This window comes from Gorilla gorilla, chromosome 4 (assembly GCF_029281585.2).
Source record: "Gorilla gorilla gorilla isolate KB3781 chromosome 4, NHGRI_mGorGor1-v2.1_pri, whole genome shotgun sequence".
In the NCBI taxonomy this organism is placed as follows: domain Eukaryota; kingdom Metazoa; phylum Chordata; class Mammalia; order Primates; family Hominidae; genus Gorilla; species Gorilla gorilla.
Genome location: NC_073228.2, coordinates 110,795,974 through 110,807,371, shown reverse-complemented (window position 1 = coordinate 110,807,371; position 11,398 = coordinate 110,795,974). Strand labels below are relative to the sequence as shown.

The window sequence follows — 11,398 nt, the reverse complement described above, 5'->3', positions numbered from 1 at the left end:
TTTCCCTCAAGATGGCCAGATGAGCATGCTGTCCAGCCAGCCAGCAGCTGTCTTCCCGACAGCACAGTCATCTCTAGTTTCAGCGCTAGGCCCAAGCCACAGGAATATGAAACGAAGGAATCCATATTCAGTATGGCACTTAAATGAATTATTGGGATATTTTCATGCTGCAGCAATTAAGGATTTCAATCTATTGTGAACCTGTTCATTTGCTTTGGGAATTCAAATTTCCAAAAAATTTGGACAGTTTAGTTTCTATCTACAATCTGATGTAAAGGTTTGTGATTTTAACTGCATCATATAAATGTGTGTGTATTATTGTAATAAAGTTACATATAACAGAAAAAATGAAAAAAGTCAGATATGTCATTTCTACAAGATGAGAACAGTTAATAATTTAACGTGTATCCTTCCAGACTTTCTCCCATGCAGATCTATAAGAAATGAATTTTCTAAACATGAGGTTATGATATACATACCGATCTGTAACTTGTTTTCGTACTTAACAAAATACGATTGACATGGCTTGGTTCTTTGTCCTTACTCAAATCTCATCTCAGTCCCCACGTGTTGAGGTAGGACCTGCAATTCTCACATGTAGAGGGAGAGAGGTGATTGGATCATGGGGGCAGTTTCCCCCACGCTGTTCTCGTGACAGTGAGTGAGTTCTCACGAGATCTGACAGTTTTATAGGAGTCTGGCATTTCCCCTTCTTGTGCTTTTCTCTCCTGTGCCATGTGAAGAACCTTGCTTCCTCTTTGCCTTCCACCATGATTGTAAGTTTCCTCTAGCCTCCCTAGACATGCAGAACTGTGAGTCAACTAAACTTCCTTCCTTTATATTAGGTGGGTGCAAATGTAACTGTGGTTTTGGCCATTAAAAGTAATGGCAATTACATTTGCACCAGCCTAATAAATTACCCAGCATCGGGACTAATACAATGATGAATGTCATAACAATTAATATAATCTTTACAATCATCTTCTCACCTGTATAATATATCTGTGTTTGTCTTTTAAATATCGTTAATACTTCCATTCCCTGAAAACGAAAGTTTACTTTTTAACAGAAATCGGTTGTACTCAGACTTTGCTAGTTGTTGGTAATTCATAATCTTGCTTCATATATTAATACAAACTGCTAAGTTTTGTTTGTCACATTGTTCCTGAGGCTAAGCTCTTATATAATCTCTGAGAGAGATGAAACGTTCTGAAATTCTACTTTATATGGTAAGGAGAATCCATATAATTTTCATTTTAAAATGTTTATGTGCATTTTTTTAAAGTTCTGCAATGCAGACCTGCCTTTTCTTTCTGACTTTCACAAACTTGATTTTATGAGCATACAGGAGCTGTGTTTACCGCTCAAGTGGGCATATTCTCTCTCCATAGTCCCAGGCTCAGAGACCACTCCTCTCATGTCCAAAGTAGTGCAGGCCCCGGGAACCCTGCAGCTCTTTTTGACCGGATCGCTTGTGTTGAGACTTGGTGTGCAGCAGGCTCAGGTTGCCTGGGCTTATAGTTTCTTTTTAATCAATAGTTGGCCTAACTGTAAATAGCTATTCTTTTGCCTTCTAATAAGACCCATTTATGTTAAATGGGAATGCCATTTCACTTTCCGAAAGCAGTAGCATTGTTCCCCAAGGCACTTTGTGTTAGAGGATTGAGTAGAGAGAGAGAAAACACTTCTTTTTCTTTGATCCTGTGGAGCTGTTCATATTAAGAGAGTAGACGTTCACATTATGGAATTTACCTTTGCTTGTACTAGGATTGGCAAAAACCTTACGTAAATAGGCAGGTTTCCTGAATCCAACCTCTGAATCTTCAGATAAACGACTACTCCATGTCTTACTGCTGTTAAAAAGCAATCAGTCGTTCAGTGCTGTACGGTGTGGCTCAGAGTCCACCAACTGATTTTCTTTCGGGTCTAGAGGTTCCTAGCAGGTTTCCAATGACCTGCAGTAATTATTTGCTGGCCAGTGTGGTGACACAGATATACACACACATACATACATATTATGTTAAACATATATTTAATAATTAAAGCCACACCTTTAGTATTTTAGGTATTATACTAGATACCTTGCATTTATGATCTGATTTAACCCCATAATCTGCAATAAATTCATATTACACTAGGGAAAAAAATCCAAATTTCATGTCAGACCCTACAAAACCCTATATGATCCGGACCCTGCCTGCCTCAATCAACTAAATTCCTATCACTTTTCTATTTGCAATATCCAGTAGTGGTCCACTTATTCTCTGTGTTTGCTATGTTTCAGGCAATGCTTCACACTTTGTATCTATTGACTCAGGTAATTTGTAATCTTCACACTAGCCTATGAATTAGTACTATCGTGAGTCCTGTGTTACACCTGAGAAAATTGAGGCACAGAGAGGTCCTCTAAAGAATAAATTGTGGCCAGGTACGGTGGCTCACGCCTGTAATCCCAGCACTTTGGTAGGCTGAGGCAGGTGGATCACTTGAGGTCAGGAGTTGGAGACCAGCCTAGCCAACATGGTGAAACCCGCTCTCTACTAAAAAAACAAAAATTAGCTGAGCATGGTGGCACGTGCCTGTAGTCCCAGCTACTTAGGAGGCTGGGGCAGGAGAATCACTTGAACTTGGGGCGGGGGGAGGCAGAGGTTGCAGTGAGCCAAGATCGTGCCACTGCACTCCAGCCTGGGTGACAGAATGAGATTCCATCTCAAAAAAAAAAAAAAAAAAAAAAAAAAGAAAAAGAAAAAAAAAAATTGTGAGACCAGGATTCCAGTGTGGGCAGATGGGCTTTGAAAAATGAATTCTTAGCTGTAACACCATATAACATGGTGTTACTCCTCAGTAGCATTCTTAAAAAATTACAAAAGTAGGTGATCTCAGGGGCCTCTAGGCTTAAAGTGGTAAATGCATGTGAAGCACTTAAGTACCGCTTGGATGCAGCTGATTGGCATAGAAGTGCTTGTCCTTCCAGTGGCTGAGTGAATGCTGTCATTGAAAAGGAAGGGAGGACATGATTTCCATTTTTTTTCCTTCCTGGTTGACCATTCCTCCATTCACAGTCCATTTCATATTTGAACATTAAGATGAATGACTGCCTAAACAACATGTAATAATGTTGGAAGATTTTTTTTCTCTTACCATCCCCCAAATACCTAGTCTCAAATAATTATTACCATAGGTTCATTATTCAATTACTATTCAGGCTGCCTAGTGCTAGATTTATGCAGTAGGCAAGCTGAGTGAACATTTGGAACACTAACAAAGCAAGGCTCTTGTAAGAAAATAAGAAAACCAAAACAAAAATAAATAAAATTTTAAAAATTATTTAGAAATAAGTTAATTTCAAGTGGTACATTAAATAAGTCACCATTGTAGACAAATTCAAACCTTGTTGAACATCCATACACTTATTTATGGGTGTGTGTGTGTGTGTGTGTGTACAAATGCGATACTATAGCTTCTTCAGTGGTTATAGTCTCTAAAACTTTAATCCTTCCTTTGCCTGTAGGCTGCACCTCAGTTAGAGAGGTTCAGGGAAGAGCAAATGTAAGAAGGACTCACTGTGAAGAATTAGCACCTGGAAGTTGTGGTCATGTCCCTGATGCAATAAGATTTTGTCAACAAATGTATCTGTTTCAGGATGCCATAAGAGAAGGCGATGTTTGATATTTTATGAAACTCTCCCCAAAGGGAACATTATTATGACCACATATATGACTTACAACTTGCTTCATCACATTCCTCAAATATATTGCTTATATTAACATTGAACTTAGTTAAAATAATATAACAGGAGTGTCTAAATTTAAATGAGTTTAAGATTGTGGTTAGAAAAAATGTATGAAGTTAAAGACATTTGGAAAGTCTTTTCATGAGAGAAAAGCATTTATTAAATTTTCCAAGAACATCTATTTTATACAGAATGTGATGTGATAATAGAATTCATCTACCTTTATTATTAATGAGCTAGACTTGGAACTATGGCTGGTTTGGAGTAATATAGTTTGGGAAGCCAAATAAACCAATATCATTTTTTTCAGTACCTTGTCTGAGAATCCCACTGTCAGGTTCACATTAACGAGGGCATTCCAGAGGCCTAGAATGTTAAAAAATTTCAATATTTTTGCTTACAACCTTGATATATGCTTATTTTATAAAACCCTGCAAAATAGAGAAAAACATCTAGGGTTTTCAAAAAATTAGTCCCCCAACTAGGTAAATTCTGTCCTGTGGTAAATTATTTACACACAGATTATTATTTTACAAAACTTGCCTCATGCATAGTATATGCCCCATTTATTTATTTATTGAACATCTTTTCATGACACTAAATATTCTTCTTTATACCATTTTATAGGCTACCAAGTATGCTGTTGAGTGTGCTTCATATTTATTCAGCGTAGCACATATTATTGGACATTTGTTTTCTAAATCTTTTCTATTATAAACATGCTTAAAAAAAGCACTCTTACAAAAAAACCTCTAAAGACCTTGAATTAACTAGATAAAAAATTACGTACATTTTGAAGGTTTTTGACCCCAACTGCTAAATTATCCACCACAACATGTTGCCGTATTCTCTGATAAGTTTTATTTTTCTCTTTTTATGTCCACAAAGAACACGGCTTTGGAGAAATGGCACAAAACTTAGGCTGGAATGTAAATTAGAGGGAGTGTAGAGAAATTAAAGTCTTGCTAGTAGCATTGGTCTGCTTAGCATGAGCTGTAATAACAACAAGTATTATCATTCTTCACGTAAAGAACTATGCTAAATGATTCACATGTACTGTCCAATTTGATTCTCAAATCAACCTTTTGAGACATAATTATTCCCTTTGTAAGTTTAAGAAATTGAGGCATAGATAGGCTAATTGACTTACCCCATGTCAATCAACAATGCTTTACCAAAATTTGAACTCAGTTATGCTTGATTGGAAAGTATATGCTCTTAACCAATATGCACATTATTCTCTTGGCTATTTTGGACGGACTTGGACAGTGTATACAGGTTTTGGTACTGGGTGACAATTGGAATTGGAATTGTAAAAGGGGGCAAATGGGACACCAGAGTATTGGGGCCATCAACAACATAGGTTTTTAAAGGGCAGACCTGATCTCATGTAAGTTAGATTAAATCTTCAAAACCTGAATTCATAATCCATCAGCTAAATTGTTTACTACTTAATTTTGTTGCAATGAGTATTGTGCCCTACACAGAATGTGCAAACTTTAAAGTCAGTAAGAAAATAGCAGGCTGTGTGCTGATGCTGAGTTTGCATCTCAATGTAAAGGGAATATTGTGAAGGCCAAGAAGACACTTAGGCTTGTATATATGTTCTGTAATTCTTCTCTGAGGTGATGATTAGAATGTGTCATTTAACAACAGGAGTGTTGGTTCCAGCTGGTTTGATAGCCATGGATTATTGGCAATGGAAATGGATTCTTATCATAGTTGGTCTCATTATTAAGGCTCGCAAGTCTGTGAGCCTGGGAATGCCTCTGCAGTTTTCTCTATCTTTCTCCACTCCTCTATCCCTATTCTTCTGTCTGCAAATGATACATTAGATTCTTTAGAGAATGGCTTATGCTATTTAGCCTGAATTACAAATCTTGAGTTTGGATATAGTAAAATAAATATCCAGCTGTTAGCACACACCTTTATAAAAGTCCTTTAGATTGAGTGGAAACTTGGCATGTAACAAACCTTTTACCCAGAGAACACATAATGTCTCCTTATCTGCTGCTACTTGATATGCTTTAAAAATATAAACCAGACACAGAAAATGAAAAATTGCATGACTCAGATTGTTTTTGGACACACCACCCGCAGAAGATAATCTGTGTTCATTTAGTTTTAAACTTGTTAAATTGTAGCTTGACGTGTAGTATTAGTTTTGAGCATCTGCCAGTCATTAAGTGCCTTAGTGGCCAACATTTTACAAGTCTTTGAAACTAGCCTTTTAGTTCACTAATTATTTGATATCAGTTGATGGCAGCAGCCTTAGAAAGAAAAATATTTCTAACTATGAGAGAGTTTAATATGCACAGTTTATCTCAGTGACTAAAGTTGTGTGTGGACAAAACATGCTCTAAGGCAAATTGGTCTTTCCATGTGTTCTTTGTCCTCTGTTGTTTTCATAAATATGTTGATTTTGGTTGATTCTTTGAAAATGGGTTGTATATATGTTTCATGAAGTTAAAAGATTACCTACCATCTGACTACCTTAACACTCCCGGCCTCATTTTTCCCTCTAGCAGGGACTGTGTGTCTAGGTTCTCCTATACGGAATATCACCCTTTTCAGGATTAGTAGCCTTTGTTGACCTAAAGGGAGAGAGTTTGTAATGTGCTTGAGGGCTCTAGTCTTTTACATAATGACAGGAGGAGAGCATGTTAGCTCTTATTCAGTGGCTACTCAGTCCAGATAGCCATATGTGATTGGAAGCTTTTCCAGGACCGGCCTTATGAAGAGGCTCTCTAGACAGTAAAACTTACAAAAATAAGATGTTTTGTTCTCTTGTTCTCCTCTTAATCTTTGTACTTAGTACTATGCCTATATCCACATATATTTGTGGATGAAGAAATTATAATTTATATAAACTGATATAATTATACTGTTATCTTTTTTATTTTTCTAATTAATTATACATGTCCTAGTAGCAGAAAATTCAATTATCCTTATTTTAATGCCTTCCCCTGAACTTCTAATTTGTTTAAAAACTTCAGAAGCATATTTAATTGGGGGAGGGTGGGTAAAATTTTGCTTTTAAAAATCAGTATGATAAGAACAAGAGCAATTAGAGTGCTAGCTTTCTGAAGACATATAGTGTATATAGAGTGGCCCTACAGAATTCTGGGAACAATGGCTTCTCTCGGCTGATGCTCAGGACACAGTGGTGCCTCACTCCGGGGACCAGCACTATACCTCCTTTTGGTGCATATTTTAAGTTCAGCCATTTCTCCCTCAACAAAACCAGTTCCAGGGTGTCTGGGTCTATATGAATTTCACCGTCAGCCACCCTAATAAGCCATCACATTGCCTACGGAGCCCAGGTCTCCAAACTCAATTCCCAATGTCCTCTTAATAGATATGGCTTCTTGCATCTTTGGTGCCTTTTCTGCCTGAGAATTCCTATCACTCCATTCTGGTCCACATCCTGGTTTCCTTCCCTTAGGTCTCTGAGATCAGTCCTTCCTCTCCCTGGAGACTTTGGGTTTCTTCCGCAAGTTGAGTCACTGTCGTCTCTGTGTCTGTCTTGCATATCATTCTTCTCCTCATAATGAAAAGTCTAATATACTCCCAAAAGACACATTTTTGGTATAGTGAAAATGTCTGATAGTTTTAAAGTGCCCATTCAATAAGAAGGCAGTTTAATCTCTCCTTTTACAGTTGCCTTGTTATAGAGTGAATAGGACATTTAAGCAGTATCTTGTGGGAAGATGTATTTCTTGGTAAAATTGTACTAAAAGTGCAGAATATAATAGCTCTCATATATTATAAAGACATATTTGGGACGTGTTCTTTTCTTTAAACCAAGTCTCACCATTTCTTTAATATCTATATCCAATCCCAGTCACCTTCCCTGTGTCTCTGATTCCTTATTAGCACTATTCTCTCTCAGTTACCATTTTTCTCCTTCATAGTCAAGTACCATATTCCCTTTCAGTTGGTCCTGGGCATGAACAATCTCATATTAATAGCTGCCCTCTTTTGCTTATTTCTGCAACTAGACCTTAAATTTCCAAAGGCAGAACCCATGTCCACAACTGGAACACATGTAGGCAGTTGGCTTTTAAGAACCCAAGGGCAAGGGCTTCCACGTACTTCTTTTCTGCTTATGTTCTTATCACCATTTCCTGCACCTAGGAATAGCAGAATACGTACTAGCTAATAGTAATTATGATATGATAGTGTTCATGCATTTATGCTGGAAGAGAGTATTTGTGAGCAGTATTGTGTTGAAAAGCCTATGGGAAGATTCATAGAGAGCTTCTCCAGGATTGATAGGGAATTGCGAAAATTTTCATACTGACCTAGGTGCCACCTCTTTCTTTCAAAGACGCAGATGAGATTCTTAGCCCTGTGTATCCTGCTGTCTGAATAGTGCTTATACTTAGTAACTGGGTGACTGAAAATAGCCATTCTCACATGGGAGTTTGTTCGAAATTAAAAAATTATAGACCTCACCCAGACCTTGTGAATTACTTTCTGAATTTTAGCAAGATCCCAGGTGTTTCTTAGGCACTCTAAAGTTGGAGAAGCAGGAATCTAAATATCCTCCACACATCCCTTTAATCACTTTGGCCACTTATATATAGTGACTGGTCCCCCTTTCTGCCTGATATTTGGGGATAGATTTGTAAGTGTCTATCTTCAAGAGAAATGCTTTCTTCATGTCTTTGAAACACAGCATGTTCATTTTTCTAAGGATTCATCAGGATAAAAGAAGAAAAATGAAATGCGATATAGCTTAATAATATGAAAGAAATTATGCCTGTGTGTACTGTGTTTCATTCTAGAATTCAATATATTACTCAAAAGGTCAAAGAATATATCTAATACATTCCCTAATGTTCTGAAGAATGATAATGAAACTGGCCAGAAACCAATTCGAATACTCTCTGGTGCCATTTAATCAAAGAAACTTAGATAAGGTAACACTTTGTGTAATGGGTAGGCAAAACATTTCATATTAAAAATTCGTTATCTGCTCAAATTAACCAAATGTCTTCATTCATGCTTTTTAGCATCAATTTAACTTTTTTCTTTCTATAGTAATATCCCTCAAAAAGGTAAAACGGGGTTTCTTTTAACCTCAACTTAAGAGGAACTAATTTTGAAGTTGTTTTCTAAAGAATCTTCCTCTTGGTATGGCTTACAAAGAAGTAACATTATTCAATCCCATTGAGAAAAATGTCCCCTAAACAAGTTGATATATTATAGAAGATGCTTTCTAATAGAAATCTGAACTTATAATTAAAAAAAGATTAATCTTGAAATGGTGTTATCATCCCTACCAGTATTTAAACTTCTTACTATGGTGTGAAACCTATGACACCTGTCTTCTGGAATATTGTACTTTAACACAAAATTGTGGTGTATATATAAACTGAAGGATTGTGTCCCTTGAAGTGCTGTCACTTACCCCCTTTGAAAAAAGAACACCACGTAAGAAATTCACTTAGGTGAGTTACTTTTCTAATGTCAGAACATGTAGCTCAAAAACAATGTTTTAAAAGTAGATCTTAACCCTAAAGGATTCCACTTTATTTTCAGTAGATAAAGTTGCAAATCAATCTGGAACAACAGTTTGTTTGTGATGTGATGTAGACATATCCTCATGAAATTTGGACAAATTCCCACTCTTAATGTTCTTAGTGGCCAGATAATTTCATGAGAATACACTGGATGATAGCTATTAATATATCATTATCTGATTTCCCAGTGAAGTGGTAGATTATGAACATGAGTTTTATATGGCTGTCTAAGTAAAGACTTGGGAAGTTGTAATGAAGCCTAACATTGGCTCTGAAATAATAAAATAATTGAGTTCCTTAAAAATTTATTTATTCACTTGTTAATGTGTTCATACTACATGTCTGGCATGAACATACATAGGATGAAAACATTAATGAATGAATAGGTAAGTCATTCTGTAATTCTATAATTAGAATCTATTGGGTCAAATTGTAATACTGCATCTTTTTTTCAAGGTTTTTGTGATAAAACACCCCAAATGGCTTCCTAGGAATATTGTTTCAATGAACTCTCCTACCATCAGAATACCAGGGACCCTTAAACTCTCAGTATTATCAATAGGGAGGTTGTGCAAAATAAAGAAATCCTAACTCGTTACTGCTTGCATTTCAGTTAAGTATTTTAAATTTATTTTCTCTCTTTATATTTCTTTTTTTGCATGCAGCATTTATTCTTGCCCTGTGGCATATTTTGGAGTATTAGCATATATTACTATAATAATTATTTTCATTTGTTACAATTGTTTTTCTCAATTTATTACAACTTTTTTACCATTCAATTTTAATTTGTTTATAATTTTAATAACAGAATTGTTAATATTTGTATGTTATGATATGTATGATATTTGATAAAACTTATATCTTAATTTGTTCAACCAATATTTTAGTTTCTTATTTTCTCACCCTGTAATAAAGATAACTGCAAGCCAGGTATGTGCCACCAGACACAACCTGAATATTGTCTGCTAGGTCAAATCCCTTTTTACTATCTTTGCCTAAAAGACAGGCAAATATACCCAGCACCAATTCCCAATTGCCAGCGGGCATATTTTCTCACCGTGACTCTGCTGAGCTGAGAGGGCATCTTCCCTTACCCTGCTACCTGACCCTCTGAGCTCATGGACTGGGTGAAGAATGGCTGTTTTGGCCTTTGCCTGCCTCTCCACAGTGTTGTTTGGAAGACACCCTCGGGTGGAGTGAGCATAGCCTTGCATTTTTTCTTATCTATACTTCCTTATTGTTATATTTGGGAATTTTAGTCTGTTAGTAAATATGTATAGGAGACACGGAAAATATTGTTTTTTTTTTTACTACCTTAAAAATATTGTGTATTCTATTGATGGTCATTTGCCATTTTTATGGTTTATTCAGATCTTAGGTTTCTGAGAAAATTTGGAACAACACTAAAATTCTCTGTACTTTTCCTAAGGCTAGTAGACATTAGGCAAATTGTCTAATAAATAATATTCACTATAATAGTGGTATGTTTAGTGAAGAAGAAATGGAGGGTATTGTGAGGATTGAATAGAAGGATTGATTCTGAGTTTAACTCTCATAATTGCTCATTGTATTGACTTGTGACCTATAATACAGGTACAATATGCCTTTATGAGCACCTAGAAGTGTAGGCATCCTTATTTCATGTAATTATCATAATGATTTTGATACTGAGAGTTTTGCTGGAATTGGGATTTAAATGTTTGATTCCAATTAATTACTTATTTTTTCTTATTTTACTTGTCCTCATCATTTGTGCAAATCTTGTTATTTCCAAACTATTTTCTAATAATTTGCTCAAATGAAACCAATAAAAAAGGAAAACAATGATAGATAGCCTACTAAAAGAAAGGCCCCCTGGAAAGAGAATATAGAACTTTTAAAACTATTGACTAACACAACCTATATGAATCAATACCTTTAATGATGTGGGAAGATGATTACATAGAAATTTTAGCTGGTATTTAAAGTAGCTAGAATTGCAAGAGCATTATCTCTCATTTCTGTTCACTTTAATCATGTATTCTCATATTTTTGCTATTCTACTCTTTTAAAAATGGTTTTAGGGAAAAGGTGGCTCTGGCCAGGGTGGCTCAGCTTCTTGGGGCTATGTAGCTGAGCTCGTCAGCTTGGGGTTCCT

General features: G+C 36.0%; 1 long non-coding RNA gene across 4 annotated transcripts in view; it reads left to right on the top strand.

Moving 5' to 3' along the window:
- Window positions 1-682: 682 nt before the first annotated feature.
- The window catches only part of LOC109026850 (uncharacterized), a 198,960-nt gene continuing 188,244 nt past the window's right edge, over window positions 683-11,398 (top strand). For 2 of the 4 annotated variants that reach the window (XR_010133670.1, XR_010133671.1), the window contains exon 1: window positions 683-776. This is a non-coding gene — a long non-coding RNA (uncharacterized lncRNA). The remainder of the gene's footprint in view (window positions 777-11,398) is intronic. The other 2 variants (XR_010133672.1, XR_008679830.2) reach the window with 2 other exon arrangements.